General features: G+C 42.7%; 1 non-coding gene across 1 annotated transcript; it reads left to right on the top strand.

Moving 5' to 3' along the window:
• Positions 1-16,463: 16,463 nt before the first annotated feature.
• On the top strand, positions 16,464-16,569 carry LOC136519192 (small nucleolar RNA R71). The gene has a single exon (XR_010774753.1). It is a non-coding gene; the product is annotated as a small nucleolar RNA R71 (small nucleolar RNA).
• The last annotated feature ends 5,240 nt before the right edge of the window (positions 16,570-21,809 follow it).

The following is a 21,809-nucleotide window of genomic DNA, read 5'->3' as shown; positions in this document are numbered from 1 at the left end:
GGTATGCTTGCACTGTTGGTAGACTTTGTGTTGTAAAAATTTGAATACTTATATGAAGTAGAAGTATTGTTGCTTTATAATTCGAGTTTAGCAGGATTTAGGACAGATTCTATAGTTTGATGTGTTGCATGGTAAAAATGGTGTTTTCTATAAAAATGGTTAATAACAAAGTTGTAGAAAACTTCTCCATGTATCTTGTGTTAAAATTTCAGAGCAATAGGCCAAAGAGTTTGGGAGTTATGGCTGTTCAAAGTTAGTATTTCCGAATTGCTTAATCTCTGGAATTTCTGGGCAGCACTAAGTTGCTTGTCTGTTTTGGTTAAGATAAATTGTGAATTAGCTTTTGGTGATTAAATAAGAGTTGTAGGCAATTTTATAATATTTCCAGAAAGTCTAAGATCACCACATTTGGATAAGTAGAACTGCAGTTATGAGTAAAATAAGTAGCTGTTGTTTTATAGTGTGGTACATGAACTGCTGAAGTGTTTGATTGAATCATTAAGAAGAGATATGCACCTACTCAGTAAAAACACGATACACTTATTATTACTTCAGCACCATGATGTTAAGAATACGTACAAGAATGCATTCATCATGTATCATCATATTATACTTGTCAACATATATGCATTCGCAATACCTTATGCCATATTCATGCATCTAGGATCGGAGGAAGTAATAACGTTGCTGGAATTCGACGAAGTAGAGGAAGGGGACCAGCAAGAGAATCCTCAAGCTGCTGCTCTCGAAGGCAAGGAGCAGAACCCTGAAGAGCTTCCAGAGTGCCCTGATCACCGCCCCATGTCCTTTCTGAAAGGCAAGCCCTGGAGCATTTTAAGTCTCCTAGTATTTTACAAATGATTACTTAAGTATTTATGATTGATGCATTAGGTTATAAGAGTTGAATGGAACCACTTGATGCATATAAATCCCTTGTCCAGATATATACACCGTTAACCCTATGTATGTCCAGGATCGAACATATGCTTAGCCATGCTTAGACCGGTAGAAGTCGAGTGATTTCCTGTCACCTACGAGATATAGGTGGATACCGGAGCACGGTTGGCTATATTTGCTATCGTGGAACAGAACCATGGGGTGATGGAAATCAAGGTCGGGCGGAGTCTATGCGTAGGCTGACTCATGTGATTCCGTCTGTGCTGGTTAAGGACCGTACTGTTGTTGGAACTTCTGACAAGATTGAACGCATGCCTATCACTTAGCTAGCCAGATAACTCGTTCTGACCGCGAAGCCGAGTAGCTCAACTCAGGCGGGGCCCTGTTCTGTTGTGCGCTCCTTGCAGGGAACCAAACTGAGCCCAAGGGCAGGGTAGTCCTGAGCGTCCTGGCATTTGGTGTTCCCGACTGTGCGGCGTGGTACGAACCTGCGAAATGTATACCTGAGTTGTACCAAAGGTGACCTAAGGCGACTAATGATCTGGTCTGCCTGGGTTTGTGTTAGGAATAAATTCCTAGCTGGTTGAAATCGATTCGAATCGCCGTCTCTCCTAGATAGTGAGAAACTTGGCTAGCTCCAGCATCATAGTAACTGTGTTATGGAACATGATGGTTGGAAGGAATATGGAATTACAATACCGGCTATGGTTACTATTGCATGCTTTTAAAAATGATATACTACATGTCTAGCATAGGATAGTTGCTAATTTAGAGATGGATAGTTATAATTAACTTGATAACGGAACTGTAATTGTATAACTGAGTTAATCGCTTTTATGCAAAATGTTGTCAAGCTATCTCCACTTATACAGCCTTGCATGGTCCTTGAAGTCATTTTATTTCTAGGTTTATGACGGGTAAGTCTAGCTGAGTACCTTCTCGTACTCAGGGTTTTATTTCCCATTGTTGCAGATGGCACTGTTTATCATGGTTATTGCAAGAGTTGCTTCTATCCCACCGTGGATGAGGAGTAAGCCTTGGGAAGGCTTCTTTATTAACCCCTCTACATTGCTTTTGTGGACTGTGATCCTATTTTGGCACGGTACTAAACTATGTTGGAAACTTTACTTTCAAACTTAATTTGCTTCCGCTTTTATCTATCAAACTCAGTTTGTAATAACTTGGTTTTATACTCTGATGATGAAAATGTATCTGTGAACTTTATGTAATATGTGACATGTATGTTGAATCATGTACGATCCTGGTTGTTGTAAATCATTTATCGAGACCCGTCGTGGTACTCGACAGACTACCAGGTTTATATGGGTTCAAGTATGACAGTGCGACCGCTTATGGGCTGCCATTGTACTTGTACTCTTATAAATTGGTCGGTTCTACGACAGCTACCTTGTCCAGATATATATACCTTTAACCCTGTGTAGGTCTAGGATCGAATATATGCTTAGCCATGCTTAGACCGGTAGAAATCGGGTGATTTCCTATCACCTGTGAGATATAGGTGGATACTGAAGCACGGTTGGCTATATTTGCTATCATGGAAAAGAACCATGGGGTAATGTAAATGGAGGCCAGGTGAAGTCCATGTGTAGGTTGACTCATGTGATTCCGTCTGTGCTGATTAAGGACCATACTATTGTTGGTCCTTTTGAAGCCTTGTACAACCAAAAATGTAGAACTCCCTTGAATTGGATTAAACCCGGAGAAAGAAGATATTTTGGCATTGACTTTGTCACTGAAGCTGAAGGACAAGTACGTGTTATCCAACAACACATGAAAGCAGCTCAGTCAAGACAAAAGAGTTATGCTGATAAAAGAAGAAGACCACTAACCTTTGAAGTGGGAGACTATGTATACTTAAAAGTGTCACCCATGAAAGGAGTGTAGAGATTTGGAGTAAAAAGGAAGCTTGCGCCTAGGTATGTAGGCCCGTACCAGATTATTGAATGGAAAGGAAATGTTGCCTACAAGTTACAACTTCCTCCTGAGATGAGTGTGATATTTGATGTCTTCCATGTTTCTCAGTTGAAAAGATGTCTTCGCATACCTAAGGAAGCCATTGCACCCACCAACATTAAGCTCTAATCGGATTTAACTTATGAAGAGAAACCAATATGTGTGCTAGAAGAAATGGAAAGAGTAACATGGAGCAAGGTCATTAAGTTCTACAAGGTGGTGTGGAATAACCACAATGAACAAGATGCCACGTGCGAACAGGAGAATTATTTATGTGAGGTTTATCCTACCTTTTACGAGGAATGGTAGGTCTTTCAAATCTTGGGATGAGATTTCTATAAGGGGGAGGGGCTATAACAGTAGATTAGATTGTTTGCATGGCTATGTGACCTAAACAAAAGTTGTAGTTCTTGTCATGAGTAACAAACTTTATTTAAGGGTCATGAGCTCATTTAGTGTCTAACATGGTCAAATAGAGCTCACAAGTATCAATAAAATGTTGTTTCCAAAACATAAAATTTTTCTAAGTGTTGAAGCTATTTTCAGTTTCAAAGTACCTCACTTTAGGGCTTTGTAGTTTGAAAACCATTGAGAATTAGATGATGGTTCCTAAAGCAATGTTGGAGATCTCACATAGCTCTACAACTTTCACTAATACCAATTTTGCTAACTCATACTGGATTAGGAGATATAGAGGAACGAAGTAGCGCTGTCAGTCAACTGAATCGGCACTTAGCCGATTTGAATCGGCTGGCCGTCGTATATACCTTGTGTTAAATTTTCATAGTCCTAGGTATTATGGTTTAATAATTATGGCTGCTAGAAGTCTGTTGTAAGAAATGCTTACTCTCTAGACAAATCTGAAAGATTGATTTGTTTGACCTAGATAACTGCTGAATCACATTAAGATTGAAAGGATCAAGATGCCCAAGAGGGGGGGGGTGAATTAGGCTAATTCTAAATTTTTACAACAATTAAGTCATATACTTAGCCCACTTCACCCCTTGTGCCTATAATGTGTTTCTATTATTCTCCCGCACAAAAGTTTTGCACCCTAGGTTCCAATCCTACTCTAGCATGACAATTCTAGGAATGTAAAGGCATGAAATGAATTGCTCAAATGTAAATGCTCAAAGTAAAGAGAGGGAAAAGGAACACGACAATATTTTCCTAAGGTATCAGAGAGTTGCCACTCCCTAGTAGTCCTCGTTGGAGCACTCACACAAGGGTGTAGCTCCCCCTTGATCCACGCAAGGATCAAGTGCTCTCTACGGGCTGATTCTTTGACACTCCATCATGGTGAATCGCCCACAACCGCTCATAACATGACTTGGGTCATCCACAAGCTTCGTCGGATGATCACCAAGCTCCTAATCACCACCAAGCCATCTAGGTGATGGCGATCACCAAGAGTAACAAGCAGAAACTCTCACTTGACCAAGACAAGCCTAATGAGAAGGGTGGATGCACACTTGCTACTCCCTATGCACTAATGAGGTCCTTAATCTTGGATTATCAAATCTCAATCACCTCACTAGGCTCTTGCTATCCCTTGCACTCCAAAGGTGTTTCTCAGTTGAACAAATGGGCAAGAGACCACCTATGGATGAGTGGAGTAAGTATTTATACCACCTCATTCAAAACATAACGTTTGGAGGCTGAGTCATCACTCTACGGGCTGACCAGATGCTCCGGTTAGGTTGACCAGACACTCTGGTTAGTTGTGCCCACCACTATGCCAGAGAGAGCTATTAAGTTTTGACCAAACTCTAACCAACATCTGGTCAGCATCAATCAGACATGTCCGGTCAAGAAAAAAATGTTCTAGAACCTTACTAGAGTCGATCGGACATAGGCACCCCAGCGTACGATGCTCCTCCATTCAGCAGTTCGGTCAGTACCAGATGACTATAGTTGATTGACCAGACTCTAACCAGCATCAATCAGCACACACTAGATGAGTTTCGGTCAAGAAAAAGCCTCTCTAGAACCTCTTTGGAGTCGACTTGTACGTAGGCACCCCTACGTCCGGTGCTCCTCCACTCAGTGTCTGATCAGTACCAGATGACTGCAGTTGATTCAAATGAACTGACCAGGACTCATCCTCCTAGCCTCTAGTCACAACTAGACCAGTGTCCAATCAGTCATTTGACCCTCCATTCACTTCCAACTCAAAATCCTATGTGAATGAAGTTGACTCCAATTGATCATAGGGCTATTCCTAAGCTACCTAGTGCTATGTTTGACAAGTGTGCACCACACCTAATCCATTAGACTCACCTAGGTCAAGCTACTAGTCCATACTCCCCTTAATAGTATGGCCAAATGAAAAACAAAGTCCTAAACTACTCTAAGTGTCTCTCCAATACCAAACAACATTTAGAACTAGTCCATCCTTAACCTTATCGTCCATCCTTTGAAAATCGAAATGATTTCCATCGACAGGGGCATGAAAACCATGATTGCCCAATCAATTTCCATTAACATGACCTAACTTAACTTGCCTCTACAAAACACACATTAGTCATAGTAAACTCATGTCGTCATTAATCACTGAAACCCAACTAGGGGCCTAGATGCTTTCAATCTCCCCCTTTTTGGTGATTGATGACAACACAACCTCGAGTATGTAAAAGAGATGAGTGAGGTTTTCAACATGCTTGGTTCATATAAGCTTTTGACAATAAGAACAAAGGGGTTAGGCATGCTTATATGACCCAAGCCAACAAGGTGTACTCAAAAGATATGAATTAAGCATGAGTACATAAAGTAAAGCTCATTTGAATCAGAGTAAAAATGCGGAAGCAAAGAAATGAGCGTAATCCAAGTGATACGACATATATATAACAATGTAGAGAGCACACATGTCACATAAGTCTCACCATCACAAGTATATAATGCAATGCATGAAAGTAAACGTGAATGCATGAAGTATCACACACAGAAAACCAAAAGAATCAAATTGAGACCATCTCACTCGCTCCCCCTAGATCTAACATACTCACTCCCTCTCCCCCTTTGGCATTAAGCACCAAAACCTAAGGGTCAGATGGTGGGACAGGAGCAGACGAGTTGGGCGCTGAGGTGCAGTGAGAGATCTAAAACTGAGCTACATCATCCTCTGACCCAAAACTCTGAGTGGTCTGACCCTCTGTAGCTAGAAGTGAAGGTGAACCGATTAGGGTCTGCTTAGTAACTAGCATGGCCTGTGACTCTAGAGGTGTCACTATAGGAAGTGGAGCCACATCTACCTTTGTCGCTGTAGCTGAAGCCTCAAGTGTAGGAGTGACTGTCTGAGGTGGCTCGGATGATGCAACAGATGACAGAATCATCTCGGTAGTCCTAGTAACTGGAGCAGCTATGGTGGGGATAGGGACTCACAACTCTAGAGGTGTAGGCTGCCCTGTAAGCTCATTGAAAGTAGGGCCGAGACTCTTGGAGACTGGGGTGTCCATCACTAACATTGAAGAACTCTGAGACAGAGTGAAGCCCATAACAATAGGAGTAAAGTGAGGACCCTGTGCAGTCATTGGTGAAGCAAACCACTGGGACACCTGCTCTGTAGGTGAAGCAACCTAAGTAGCTGGTTGTCCCTGACTCTGAAGCCCACTGGGCTATACAGCTAGAGTCACTGGAGTGGTGGTAGCAGGCTAGCCTATCTGAGGTGTAGACTACTGAGGAGCAACCCCAATAGCAATGAATACATTCTACATGAAGCCAAGTAACTACTGCTAAATCATAAGCTGCTATTGCTGCATGGCCTGATGCTGCCTCTGAAACTCATCCCGTCGAGCCTAAACCTGAGCAAGTGTAGCTACAGTCTCCTATGCCTGGCGTGCCTAGTCCTACCTCATCTGCTAAAGTACAACTAAAAGAGCTAGGTCTGTCTATGGTGGCTGTGGCGAAGAAGAGCTAAAGCCACTGGCCTCTTTGTCGTTTGGTCGAGGAGCCATCTATGGAATTAGCAGATAATCATCATTAGAGCTATCACTTGGGTCGCTCTCGACCACATCCTCCTGCTGTGCATCAAGCTACTCCTCCTCTATAGCAGCAATGCCTCTAATGATCTCATCTTGTTGAGCTACTATCTCTGGTACTTCTAGGCGATGGCTCGGCTAGCGAGGTGTCCTCACACAACTGTGACGTAGCATCTGGCTCATTTCATATGGTGGAAACTCAGTATTAGCACCTGTGTACTCTGCCATTATCCTAGGAGACTTCTGTGTAACTACCTTTTAGGTTAGGAAAGTGATCCAATGAGCATAAGGCAACTAACGGTGACCTCTGAAGTCCTCTGCTAGTGTATCCTCTATCTCTGAAAGCATCACATCCCAAATATCAAAGACAGTCTGAGACACTAGGTGATACACTAGCCATAGCTAAATATGTGTCAGGCCCTCATGGTAGCCCATCCTTGGGAGCAGAGTCCTCATAATAGCATCAAGGAGCTGAGCTATAGGTGTAAGTTCACATGGTGTCCTGCTCGATCCCTCTCCAAATGGCTCTGTGAAGCATAGTCTAACGAGATCTGTAGGTGGCACAAGTCTGCTATGAGGGCATCTTGGAGGCTCTGTCTATCCATAGCATACCTCATGAAGGCGAATAGGTAACTCTGGAATCCTTAGTATCTCTCTGACTCTCGAGCTCTGGAGCCTGTAGTCATGGCCTCTGAAAGCAAAATGAATAAACCTATGTCTCGGATCAATCCACAAAGAGGAGTAGAACTCACAAACCCATGATGGAACATAGTGATCTATCCGTCCATGAAGATCTATCAACCCTGGTAGATAAGAGCGATGAGGATGGATCTGCTTGCCTGTAGCTATAACTAAAGACTCTATGGATCAGACCCACTGAGATCTGAAGACAACACCACTATTGAGATATGCATTATAGAAATCCTCCTGCAGTATGGTGTAGAAATGCTCTGACGCATGCTCATCCTGCCTCAGACAGAAACCAATCCTCAAACTAAATGAACCATAGTTGCTGCACCTGTCTTGTTGTGGCTACCCTCAGGTCAAGGTGAACAACTAGAGATGGACCCTATGGTTTGGGAGGTGGATGAGAGCCCCTGCCTCTATGTCTGAGGCCTCGGTGACACCTGAGTGCCTGTATGACTAGAGCATTGAAGCTATGGCTGTGCTGCCTGCTCTGCCTCCTCAACCTACTCTCCCTACTGAGCATCCTCTATCTGCTCTACCAACTATGTCTGCTGCTTAGTCTCCTAATGAGTCTGACTCTCCTCTAAAGAGTCACAGTCGTCCTCCAAGCATGATAGTCCTAGGTGGACTACCAAGACTAGCCTCAATCCTCTCAACGGTGGCCCTCTGAGTGGGTGATAACTGGTCACCTATGCGAATGCCACTACCAACTCCACCTCTCTCTGTACGCTTTGTGGCAGCTACCAATGCTGTAGCCCTCTCTACCTCAACATCATCTAACTTCTGCTTCTTCTTTGTAGTCTTTTTTGTCTTTCCCTTTTGCTGAGCAGTTAGGTGAGGCGAAGGCCTTGGACCCTCATCATCAGGACCACCTCTAGCATTCTTGCAACGTACCATCTCTAAAGTTGACGAGAATCACTGCCACTAACAAGAAACAACTGCCAACTGACACTCATGAGGCTTGGCCTCAATCCGTACTCATGGGCTTGGCCCCGAGTAAAACTACCACAATCAAATCAACCACAAGAGCACCGACTCACTACACGATGGAATATATAGGAAATATAAATAATCACTATATTCATCTAGAGGTGAGAAACCCTAAGAAGCAAGTAGTAGATAAGAAATTAAAATCGATAGCTTGCTACCTGATGAAATCAGATGATCTAGAGACCAACAAGCAAAGGAGAGGATCACAGGGCACCTATAAGGTAGAGATGGTGACTAGAGGGGGGTGAATAGTCATTTCTAAATTTAATCATGTTGGCTAACCGAAACAAATGCAGAATTAAAACAATTCGGTCTAGCCAAGACTACACCCCTCTATCAAAGTTCACAAACACCTTATAAAGATCCTAATTGGACAACAAAGGTGTCAGGCTAGCTAGAGCTCACCTAACCAATTCTAGGAGCTAGGTCACACAAACCTATGCCACTAGTATTTTGCACATCAGGGGAGCTCCTACACAATTCTAGTAAGCAAAAGCACAAAGCTCCTAAGCTCACTGGCAATGCTCAATAACAAGGCAACCAATGCCAAATTAGAGAGCACAATTACTTAGCTACACAAACTAAGCAATGTGACTAACAAGGTTACACAAACCAAATTAGCCATGCAAGGGAGCTACTTCTATGCTACACAAGCAAGAAGGTAACTAGTGAGCTACACAAGCTAACTTAATTACAAGAGCAACTACACAAGAACAATGTATATGAAAGTAACCACAAGCTTGTGTAAGGGGATTGCAAACCAACAGGAAGAACAATGTTGACACGGTGATTTCCTTCTGAGGTTTATGTGCTTGCCAACACGCTATGTCCACATTGTGTCGACCGCTCACTTGGTGGTTCGGCGGCTAATTGGCATCACCCGCCTAAGCTCGCACATCAGGCACCACAAGAACCTACACCAAAAGTGAGGGTAGCTCAATGACATGCTCAACTAGAGTTGCTCTTCATGGCTACCACGGGGCGAGCACAATGCCCCTCACAAAGCTCTTCTCTGGAGCACCGCACAAGCTTCTTGCGATCTTCGATGGAGACTACCACCAAGATGTCTAGGAGGTGGCAACCTCCAAGAGTAACAAGCACCACCAGCTTGCAACTCGATCACCTAGTGCCCCTCGATGCAACCTCATAATGCAATTGCACTAGAATCGCTCACTCACACAATTGAATGATCACTAGTCAAGCATATGTGAGATGCAGGGCTCCTAAGCACTCTCAAGCATCGACACAAAGTCCCCCAAGGTGCTCAGCTACTGGCCCAAGGCCAAGACCCCTTCTATTTATAGCCCCCACAAAAATAGAGCCATTGTACCCCTTCACTAGGCACAGCTCGAGGTGACCAGATGCTCTGGTCAGATCGACTGGACGTACCCTGCCAGTGTCTAGGTCAACGGATGCATGCCACCTATCACCTCCATTCATCCTCAGTCACTGGATCTCAACGGTCGGCAGTCTTGGGCTAGCAGTCAAGTCATGACCAGACATAGCATAGTGAGATGTACTAGATGCTGCTATGCCTGAGTCCAGTTGTCTCCAAAGAGCTCCTCGAGCCTCTGTTTTGTGAACAGACACGTTCGGTCCACCTTGACCGGACATAGACCAGCATCCAATTAGTTCTGCGCCCGCGTGCCAACTTCTAGCATCACCTACGTCACCATATGTTAGCCTGACCGGACATAGGCCCTGAGCATTCGGTCATTCTTCGTGCCAGCATCTGGTCACAAGAGCGAGACCACGCGCTCATTGCTGCCACTGACCGGATGCTCTAGTCCTACTGAGGCCAATGTTTGGTCATTTACAGTGACCTCCTTTCGCCTCCGTTTCTTCACCGAGTTGATTCGTTTCAAATCCAACTTCATCTCCTTTGTAAATGTGCCAACACCACCAAGTGTACACCACAATGTGTATGCCATGTAGATGATGGCCTCTGTGGTGCTTAGGAAGTGTCGGCCTAGGAAGATGGGTGCCCTTTCATCTCCACCTGTTTCTAGAACCACAAAATCTACGGGGGCGTATGATTGTCCCACTCGTATGATGGCATCTTCAAGAACTCCCTTAGGGTAGCAGAGTGACTGATTTGCAAGCTGCAAACGCATATTTGTGTACAACAAAGGATCCCCTAAAATCTTCTCATAAATTACCTTAGGCATGATATTGACACTCGCTCCAAAGTCACACATAGCTTCACGGAAAATGTGGGGTCCAATGGCCATGGGGATGACAGGTCTCCTCGGGTCGCCCTTCTTGTCGGGTAGGGAATAATCTTATAGCAGAACCAACCAATTTATAAGAACACAAGTACAATGGCAGCCCGTAAGCGGTCGCACTGTCATACTTGAGCCCATATAAACCCGATAGTCCATCGAGTACCACGAAGGGTCTCAATTAACCATCAACATACAACCAAGATCAGTACATGATTCAACATACATGTCACATGTTACATAAGGTCCACAAATACAGTTCATCCATCAGAGTATGAGTTAAGGTTATTACAAAGCAAGTTCGAGTAAAATAGTAGCAGAAGCATATTAAAGTTTGAAACAAACATCTGCCATCATAGTTCAAATACAGTGCCAAGCTCATGATCACACCCACAAAAGCATATGAGAAGGATTAATAAGAGATGCCTACCCAGGGCTCACTCCTCATCCATAGTGGGACATAAGCAGTTCTTTCTATAGCCATGATAAATTATACCATCTACAACAATGGGAATAAAACTCTGAGTATGAGAAGGTACTTAGCTAGACTTACCCATCATAAATCAAAAATAAGGTGACTCCAAGGATTATGCAAGGCTTTATAAGTGGAGGTAGCTTGACAACATTTTGCATAAAAAGCTTACCAATTCAAGTATACTAGTTATAATTCAGGTCATCAAGTTAATTATAGCTATTCATCTCTAGATTAGCAACTAACCTGTGCTAGACATGTGGTATATCATTTAGTAGCATAAAATAGTAACAATAGACGTTGTAGTAATTCCATGTTCAATCGAACCATCATATTCCATAACACAGTTACTACGATGTTGGAGCTAGCCTAAGTTTCTCACTATTTGGGAGAGAGGGCGATTCGAATCGATTTCGACTAGCTAGGAATTTATTCCTAACATAAACCCAGGCAGACCAGATCAACGGTCACCTTTGGTACAACTCAGGTCCACATTCGTGGGTTCGATCAGCGCTGCACAATCAGGGACAACCTAGCTGCCATGGATGTTCAAGCCTGGCCTACCCTTGGGATCATGTCTGGCTCACAGCACATCCTTAGTACCATCCAGAGTGCGCACTTTTACAAAATGGGGCCCTAGCCTAAGTTGAGCTACTCAGGCTTTATAGTCAGAACGAGTTATCCAGCCAGCTAAGTGAGAGGCATGCGTTCAATCTTGTTAGAAGTGCCAACAACGGTACTGATCCTTAATCGGCACAGACGGAATCACATGAGTCAACCTACATAGACTCCGCCCTGACCTCCATTTACATTACCCTGTGGTTTTTTTCCATGATAGCAAATATAGACAATCATGCTTCGGTATCCACCTATATCTCGCAGGTGATAGGAAATCACCCGACTTCTACCGGTATAAGCATGGCTAAGCATATATTTGATCCTGGACCTACATAGGGTTAAAGGTATATGTAACTAGACAAGGTAGTTCTATGCATCAAGTGTTTCCAATCAACTCTTATAACCTAATGCATAAAACATAAAGGACTCAAGTGATATTTTCTAAAACATAGGAGACTTAGAATGCTTCGGGGCTTGCCTTTGAGGAAAGAGGTTGGCCGATGATCTAGGGCACTCAGGGAGGTCCTCGAGAGTTTGCTCCTCTTCTCCTAGAGCTATGGCCTAAGGTGATCTCCTGCTGATCCTCCTCCTCTTCTTCGTTGAACTCCAAAAGGGTTATCCCTTCGGACGATCCTATATGCATGAGCATGAAATAAGATATCATGAATACATATATGATGACATGTATAATATGATATGATGTGATGAATGCATCCTCATAAGTGTTTTCAACATCATTGCATTAAGGTGATAACAAGTTGCTTCTTATTCTACTGAGTAGGTGCATATCTCATCTCAAGTAACTTAAACAAACACTTATGTAAATCATTTTTAGACTACAAGACAACAACCACTTGTTTTGAACATAAATGGAGTTATACACATCAAAATAATATGGTTGTGGACATTCTGGAAAGATTATGAAATTTCCTACAACTTTATATTAATCCTCTTAATGTGATTCAGTAGTTATCTATGTCAAACAATTCAATCTTTCAAATCTATCTAGATAGCAAGCATTTCTGATAGCAGACTTCTAATAGCCATAATTATTAAACCATAAGGCCTATGACTATGAAAATTTAACACTAGGTAGATCAGTAAGTTATCTACAACTTTGTTATTAACCATCTTTATAGAAAAGATCACCATCATCATGAAAATCATCACCAAACAGAAACTATACATGCAGCCATCTAGTTGAATTATAAAAGCGATAATTAACTAGTTGCATACAACTAATGACTTATAAGCTTAACTAATAACATCAATAGATCATATGCATTACAAGCACCATAGAAAATATCATGGTTAAACATAACTAATTTATTCATATTCATTTATTAATTTCCTTAGATAATAAGGTGATTTAAAGGATAAATATTTCCAGTGCTTAATAAATTCTAACAAAATTACAGTAGCCTACAAATGACCTTAATAGTCTACTATACAAATTTCATGCCATTTCGATAAGTATAGCTACCTTTACAAAAATGACAAATTACATAGGATTATTTTAGCAAAAATAGTTTAGCATAGTGGAAAGTGTCAAGCAACTAATTTAATATTTTTCTTACTTTCCTCCTATCATAAGAATACTGTGTAAAAATTTGTATGATCATATGTGATGTATTTTTATCCCAATTAATTTCACTAGAAACTAGCATTTAATTAGGATTAAATATGAAGACAATATTTCAAATATGATTACTATAGGTTTAGTATTTTTCCTATCTAGAGCGTGTCAACACAAGACCATCAAAATTGGAATTACAAATTTATCACCTTTCTAGCTCAAGTTATGCATTTTACAAGATATAAACTACTTAAAAAGCATTTATGTAGCTCAATTTAATTCTCCTAGGAAAATACTAGAAACAGTGCATTTCATATTTTTGTCAAATACTACACTTCATGAGGAATCCAACAAAATTTGGGTCACCAAAATTGGACACTCTTAACTTGAGATATGAATTTTTTGAAACATGCATTCAAATCTAGAAAAATAAATTAGAAAATGCAAAACATCACACATGATGACAGCTGAGGCCCAGTGGTCAATGGCACCCACCTGTCAGCGAGACTAAGACAGGGGAGGGCACTGACCGGCGAGAACTCACCTGACGGCGAGGTCTCCGGGGGTAGCGTCTTCACCGTTGCACTCTTCTCACCCCCGTGCATCGACTAGTAGGCTTAGTTGGCTCGGTGGCTCGCCGGACCAAGCTCGATAGCGGCCATGGCTGGACGACAAAGGTCGAGCGGCTGGTACTGCCAGCCATCTTCAGCTATGGCATACTCAGACGAGGACGGCTACTCCATCCTAGTGACCTAGCGAAGCTACACGATGTAGGTGAGGGCTCAAGGTGGCATCGATGAGCTTGGCCACGTGCATGGCCGTGTGGTGGTGCACGAAGCATAGCGGTGCTCTTACTGTTCTAGGCTAGACGACTGATGAAAGGTGGCTCTCTATCATGCCACTAGCCTAGGTATAGGGTTACTCAACCTAAGATGTGAGAGAAAGAAGGGAGATGGTGAACCAACTCGGTGGCGGCGAGCTCGAGTGCCACGGCGGCCATGGCGGCCACGCGCGGAGCGGCGACTCATTCTGGCATAGTCAAGCGGTGGCGTCATTCCTAGATCTGGTCTAAGAATCTAGACTCTAGCATGGTGCTAGACCAAATAAGATGGAGGCATGTGGTGTAGTGGAATGACCAGGCCACAGTGAGCCACGAGGGCGGCGGCGCTCCGGTGACGACGGCGGCTATGGCGAGGCTAAATGCCACTATATCTAGGGTCGATAGGTGATGCTGGTGGCTTGAGGAGGTGGTGGTGATGGCGGAACAGCAGTGGCCAAGACAAATTGGTCGGCGAGGCTACGCCAGTGGCGAGCGGCTATGGTGGAGCTGCGGCGGCGCACAGCGAGCTCAGCGCAGTGCTTTGGCGAGGCAAAGCGAGTGGGAGAAGGCGAGAGCGAGTGAGTGAAGCGAGCAGCGAGTGTGCGGTGCTTATGTGTCCGCTCTGGCTAGAACTGGCTAGGGCCAACACCGGTGTATGGCCGCCATGGTCCTATGGCCGGTCCGCCACTGGCGTGCGCAGTGAACGCTGGCCGTCAGGGCAGATTAAGATGACTGATAGCGTGTTTTCAACCCCATATATCTTCTAATCCATTCATCCATTGCAAAAACTCAATTAAGGAAAGTTGTAGAGCTACATGCCATCTACAACTTTGCTTTAGGGAGTATTCCTTAATTCTCCATAGTTGTCCTAGCTACAATGCTCCCAAGTGAGGTACATTGAAAGTATAAACAACATTATGACTTAGAAAATTTTGCAAGTCTCAAAACGACATTTTCTTGCTACTTGTGAGCTATTTTTGAACATATTAGGCACTGAATTAGGTCTTAATCCAAAAATAATTGTTCTTACCCTAGTCCAGTACTATAACTTTTATTTAGGTCACACAACCATGCAAACACTCTAAGCTACTATCCAACTTTGGTCATACTAGTATCATGAAAATGGCATTTCAAATGAAACCAACACTTACAAGCAAATTTGGCCTATGTCATGCATACAAACATTGTTACATTTATCATTCTAGATGTGTCTAAGGTGTTTTCATGACCTCCCAACCATTTCTTACATTGGTCATACATGATTGCAAGCATAAGCATATATATAAAATCAACATTACATGTGATAATGTATAAGAATGAGATGAAATTTCATATGCTCATGTTTATGAATGCTTGGATGATGCTTGTGCTCATGAAATGCAGATGCCAAATGCAATGTTAACACTAGGGTGTTACAAATCTATCCACCTTCCTGTCGATGGCTTCGTATTGTAGTAAGTTGCACTTGTGAATATCGATAAGATTTATAGTTTCTAGATCTTCCGATTGCCATAGAATTTTACCTTTGTCGAATGGAGGAACATCAGCTGCTAGCTAAGCTATTTGTGATTCTATTATTTTATTAAAGCTATGCTAGGTTTTTAATGGCAGAAGCAAAGCTATCCATTTTGTTATTTATGTTCTCTAGAATTTTATCATTGGTAGCTACCTTTCTAGATAATCCCTCCATAAGTTTAGATTGGCCAGCAATTAATTCTCTCAAGGGTGGTTGATTGAACTTATTATAATTGTTACCTTGAGGGTTACCTTGGTAAATACCTTGGTAGTTCAGCCTCTGTTGCTGGTTCCATCCTTGATTCTATTGAGGATGAAAGTAGTTGCTATTGACGAAGTTCACATCCTCATGGGGTTCAGGACAATTGTTCCTTGAATGCTAGTGTTTCCACACTCTTCACATGTCATGCGGGAATCATGAATGTGCATGACTTCTTGCTTCTCATTGGCTCGGTCTTCGAGCTTTTTCATTGGCAGGTCCATTTTGGCAGACAGCATGTCTACCTCCTTAAGTTGATGCATACCCCCACCTCTCTTGCGGGTCTAAAGACATTCTTCATTCCAACCTTGGTTGGAGGCCATCTTCTCCACGAGAGCTGTTGCAACTAGGATTGTGAGTGATAGGAAAGCACCTCCCATGGCAGCATACATAGTCTCTTAGGGTACTATTAGGTCAATCCATGGTAGAAAGTCTGCATGAGTAGCCACTTCTCCATTCCATGATGAGGACATTCTATAATGTAATCTTGAAAATGTTTCCATGCCTCAGGGACAGATTCATCATGTTGTTGCTAAAACTTGAAATTCTCCCACAAAAGGCATTGGTCTTGCCTATGGGAAAGAACTTGGCTAGGAAGGCAGTGGAGTAGTTATCCCATGTAGTGTTTCTATCTTTGTCGGCGTAAAACCATTGCTTTGCCTTCCCCAAGAGTGAGATTGGGAAGAGGTGAAGTAGTATGGTGTCTTGGGTCACTCCTTTGATGGTGAAAGTGCCACAGATCTCCAAGAAGTGTTGGAGACATGCACTTGCATCTTCATGTGCCTTTCCACAAAACTAGCTTGCTTGCACCATGTTGATGAGGGCTAGCTTGAGCTCGACTCCATTGTCTCCAATATTGACTGTTGGTCCAAGTACTGGATGTTAGCCACTAGTTGGAGTAGAGAACTCACGGAGAGTCTTGTTAGCCATGGCTTCAAATTCTGGTGTTAAGCTTCGCCTTATCTGGTGGTCTTCTGACTCTAAAGCTAAGAGTTTCTTGAGTTTGGCTCTAGTTCTCCTAATTAATGCTTCTGGATCTTCAACATAGTTTGTCAGAAGGTCAAAACCGGTTATACATTACCCTGCATAAGACACACAAGTAGACAAAACAAGGGTAAGCTTGTTTGAGTAGAGGTCAATGGTTTTCTCGATCACAATCAATAGGCTTAACTTTATCAATGCTTCCTTTGCCTAGCTACCTTCCCTAGGCAACAGCGCCAGAAATGCTTTGTTGGTATTTATTAACTTGTCACTTGTTTTAGTATTCACCTAATGTATGCCTACATCTATTAACATTACTAACCAGGTTGTCATCCCTAATGATGATGTCAGAGATGCTTGTTAGTACTACTTAGTATTACTACTAGAACAATACTAAGCAATTCTTTCTTATTTCATGTGACTAGAGAATATATATATATATGTATATATATATATGTATATATATATGTATATATATATATGTGTATATATATATGTATGTATGAAAAAGGGATCTATAGGCGCACAGATAATTATACCATTGTAGCACTTCACTTGGGAGTATTCTAGGTATCAGTTATTTATATTTTTACCATAGGGAAGGTCTAGCATGGACATGTATTGATAACTTATAGTATTGATGGAGAAGTAAACCATAACCAATTTCTACTCACAACAAGGGTAAGTCATAGGATAGAATATGTATATGATAAGTATTGATCAATGATAAATCACTCAGAATACTCATTTTTATGGCATTAGCATGGTTAAGTAGAATATTAGAGGAATAATTCCTATGTCATTCTTAATTACAGGTCAAAGCATACATTGATTAGTGCCATTATACCTAGTAGTCATGGCTCAGGTCATCTTTATATCTACACATAAGGGATATTACTAAGGAAGATTAAGAACAGAGCTTGTTCTACCTTCGTAACCAGCCCCTACTTGCTCCTATATTCTAGGATTGAACTACAAAGGACTCAATGGGAGTGTCACATCCGTGATCTACCACATGACCTGGAATATAGGGTGTATCCATAGGTAAACAACGTATAAGCACACACTTACACAATGTCAACCACTCACCCATGGTACCTTAGAGTGAGCGCTATACGAACTTATGCATAAACATAATGATAAACTAATGATACTAAGTATATAATCAAAGTAGACGATGAACATTATGACTAAGAACATGAATATTGTGAATACCAATGTTGTCATACCAATTGTAGCAAGCATATAAAAGTAATGGAGATACAAAAGAGATGGGGTACACAGATTATACCAAACCACGCTCTTGACAAGATTAGGAATCCAAGCGAAGCCTACTTGCCTCCCTCTAGACCTAGCCTAACTAGCTAGTGCCCTAGAATATGTTGGAGCTTTGAGGATGATTAGGGTTTTGGTCTTCTCAATTGATTTATGCCTTAGGGGGTGGCAGGGGCTGATATATATAGGCCAGAGCGTCCATCATGAGCCCTTGGATTAAACTGACTTAAAGGACAGCATAGATGAAACCTAGGAGGCAGTGAAGAACCAACATTGTGACGCGGAAGGCTAATAGTGGGCCCAAGGGGCCGGCCGACCTATGGCCCCACCTAGCAGTGTCTCGTTGTTCGCTTCGGTGTGGAGTCCTCTCGAGTCTTCTAGGAGTCTTCTGGTGTCCGTTTCATGGTGGATTAATGCGATTAATTCCAACATGTAGGTCCACCTTGATGGTTTTCTGGATAAACCCTGTAGAAATCACAGATTCACCAAAACTTGTGGAATTTGTTAGTTTAAACACCTAGAGCTTTGTTAGTGATTGCTTTCATGCCCTTATTCATGTTTTATTGATGGTTTATAATAGTTGTTAACTACTATCAACAAGCTCCCCCAAGGTTAACCTTTGCTAGTCCCTTAGCAAAGCTAAACTCAGTACATGGATCAGGAGTTGCATCATGCTTTCACTCCTCAAAAGTACACATGCATTCAAACAAGAATTCTCCTTCGGATTAGAATATACCGATCTAACTTTCAAACTTACCCATATTACCTTCAACCATGGGGCTTCTCAGCCTTCACTTGGGTCTTGAGTAATTGAAAGACAGAATGATCAAGTCAAGCACTATGTCTCAAGTTCTTTGCTCAACCATTATTCTAGAGTTTTTATGGGTTTTCAAAATAAAACTTAGAGCTTCCATTGTATAACACTCTCAAGTCTCACAATATATGTGGTATTTGTGGATCCTTACCAAGGAAATAGTGATGTTATGCCTTTCCTTCCCACTACTAAGGCTTATGTGGAGCTCATAGGAGTGGAAAAAGCATGAAAGAGCATACCTGCAATGCATATATTATAAAGTTAAACCTCGGATCCAAAGAGAGTTGAGTCATACAATCAAATTAAGATGTGCATGTGTGTGGATATACGGTGGATATATATATGGTGGCTAACCTAATTCTACTATGCTCCTTGAAAACATATCTCTCTTTTGAAACTTAGAAAATAACTTTGCAAGAAAACAATGGGCTATCTTGTTGGAATTTGTTAGTTTGAACCCCTAGACCTTTGTTGGTGATTGCTTTCATGCCCTTATTCATGTTTTATTGACGGTTTATAATAGTTGTTAACTATTTTCAATAGTGTGCCACTAGAAAACTAACATGTGGAACAACAGGGTCCCGACACATGGTCCACTGAGAACCTGAAACGTGCAAGAACCAGTGATGGCCATGTTGTGCAATAAGAAGGTGACACTTACCCGAACCATCTCCAATAGAACTGGCTATAGAATGTACACATGGAAAGCATCCCTAATGGATTTATCTATGTGTGTTAATAAAAACCAATAGTGGCATATACGCTCATTGCATATTTATATGCCCATGATTAAGTAGAATTGAGTAACTAGGTTGCTAGGGTTAGCCATACATAGGTGTATACCTAGGTATTGGGCATATCTATGTATGTATAGATGTCTACTCATTTTGGGTGATTGGGTATGGGTATATTCGAGTATGTGTCATGGTACATGCACATACATGAATATACGGGGTTAACTACTGCTACAGTGATGGGCTTCTACTATAATTTGTATTAAATTAAATATAGAAAAGGAAAAGCAATTAAACTAGAATTTAAATGGGCACCAAATAATAGAACAAGGAGTATGAACAAATAGAGCTTGAATTCAGAAGATTTTTGGTGGTGGAATCAATTAATTTGGAGCTAGGATGAAAAAGATATGATTCATCAAAGTTTAATAAGGAAAAGAATATGTGGAATATAAACTTGGGAATCATCTCTAGAAATTGGAATGATGGAAATCAGATGTAAATGCTTTGGTAGGATTTGTGGTGTACCTAGTTTACTTAGGAATTTTTTTGGGAATTTTTCTTTTCATGATAAAATGTTTTTCACTCCTCTATGTACACTGCTCAGGGAGCACCTAGCATATTCCTCCTGAGTTGGGCGGCTGACGCATGGACTGGAATGGCAAGGTCAGCTACTAGTTTCATAAGTCACCAACATGTGGGCCATCCTACCTCCACTCATCTTATAGGTGTGGATGTCGTTGCCGCTTAGGCCCACCTAACAAAGAGATGGGGGAGGGCGTAGATGGAATGACAATACGGTGGTGGCATTAACGTGGTGGCGGGCACCGAGTAGGGTAGAGGAGTACGCCGAAGTGGCTTAAGCCAGTGTTGTTTCTGCCCAGAGCTTGATGGGGTGAGGTGGATGGTGTGCCTAAGGTCATGCCGCAACCTTCAAGGCAGTCGGATGTGCCCACGGAACCTCGAGGTGGCCACGGTGGCTCACTAGAGTTGGTGCGGGATCATGTCCCCACTTAGTTGAGTCGATCTAGTGTGGAAGGAGGAGTGCGGCGTGGTCACAAGATGTCCGTGAGCATGTTGCGAGCTCTTGCTATGCCTCATCGGTGCAGTGCTTAGGGACAGAGCAGCGTAGAGGGGGAGAGAGGGCTAGCAGTGGTGGAGTGGGTGGTAGGAAGGTAAAGGGACATGCTGGCTAAAGCTATTGATCTAGTGTTCGCCAGAGAGGGAGAACTTGGAGCTCGGCTCTCATGGTGAATGCGGCAGAAGGGATTAGGGAAGAATGAGCTAATGCTCAGGAGAAGAGGGGAGAAGGGAAAATGGAGGGGAGACAGCATGTTCTAGACTAGGCAAAGCTTGTGGGGGTGATGGTTGTGATGAGGGAGCTTGGGCTAGGCCTATTTATAGGCGGCAGAAATTGGTTTATGCAAGCGAGATATTTTCTTGCCGTGCCTCAGTTACGCAGGTGCCACGCAACTTTCTGCGCATGAGTTCAACCCTAAGGTGATGGCGCATAGGGTTTCCTTGACTGTGTCCTAGCTAGCGATGAACTAGCATGGAGCATGGTCATGGCTGTGGCTCAACAGGTCGATGGACATGGTGACCTGGTCATAGTGCTTCGTTGACAACCGAGGAGTGGAGAATGACAACCGGGGTCCATGGTGGGTGTGCTCAGGTGGGAACAGTGGATGATGATGATGGAGGAAGGTGTGCCGCACAACGCTCACAGTGGAGTCATTGACTCCGTGGAGAAGACAAAGCTGATGGTGGGGTCCACCCATCGGTGAAAGAGGGGAGGGGAGGAGGGCTGATGCGCTGCTAGCCCAAGTGAGCAGGCCAGCCCAACGCATGATGAGGAGGGGAGAGGAGGAAGGCGATGTGGGCTTAGGCTGGGCCGGTGTTGGCCTAGTGCAGGGGAGGGCAGGCAATAGCATAGGCCAAAAGAGAGAGTGAGCCCATGAGCCATTTCCCATTTTTAAATTCCTTTTCTATTTCTAGGAA

Source organism: Miscanthus floridulus, chromosome 17 (assembly GCF_019320115.1).
Source record: "Miscanthus floridulus cultivar M001 chromosome 17, ASM1932011v1, whole genome shotgun sequence".
Taxonomy (NCBI): Eukaryota; Viridiplantae; Streptophyta; class Magnoliopsida; order Poales; family Poaceae; genus Miscanthus; species Miscanthus floridulus.
Note: the sequence above shows the minus strand (reverse complement) of the source record. Positions and strands in the feature narration are given on the sequence as shown.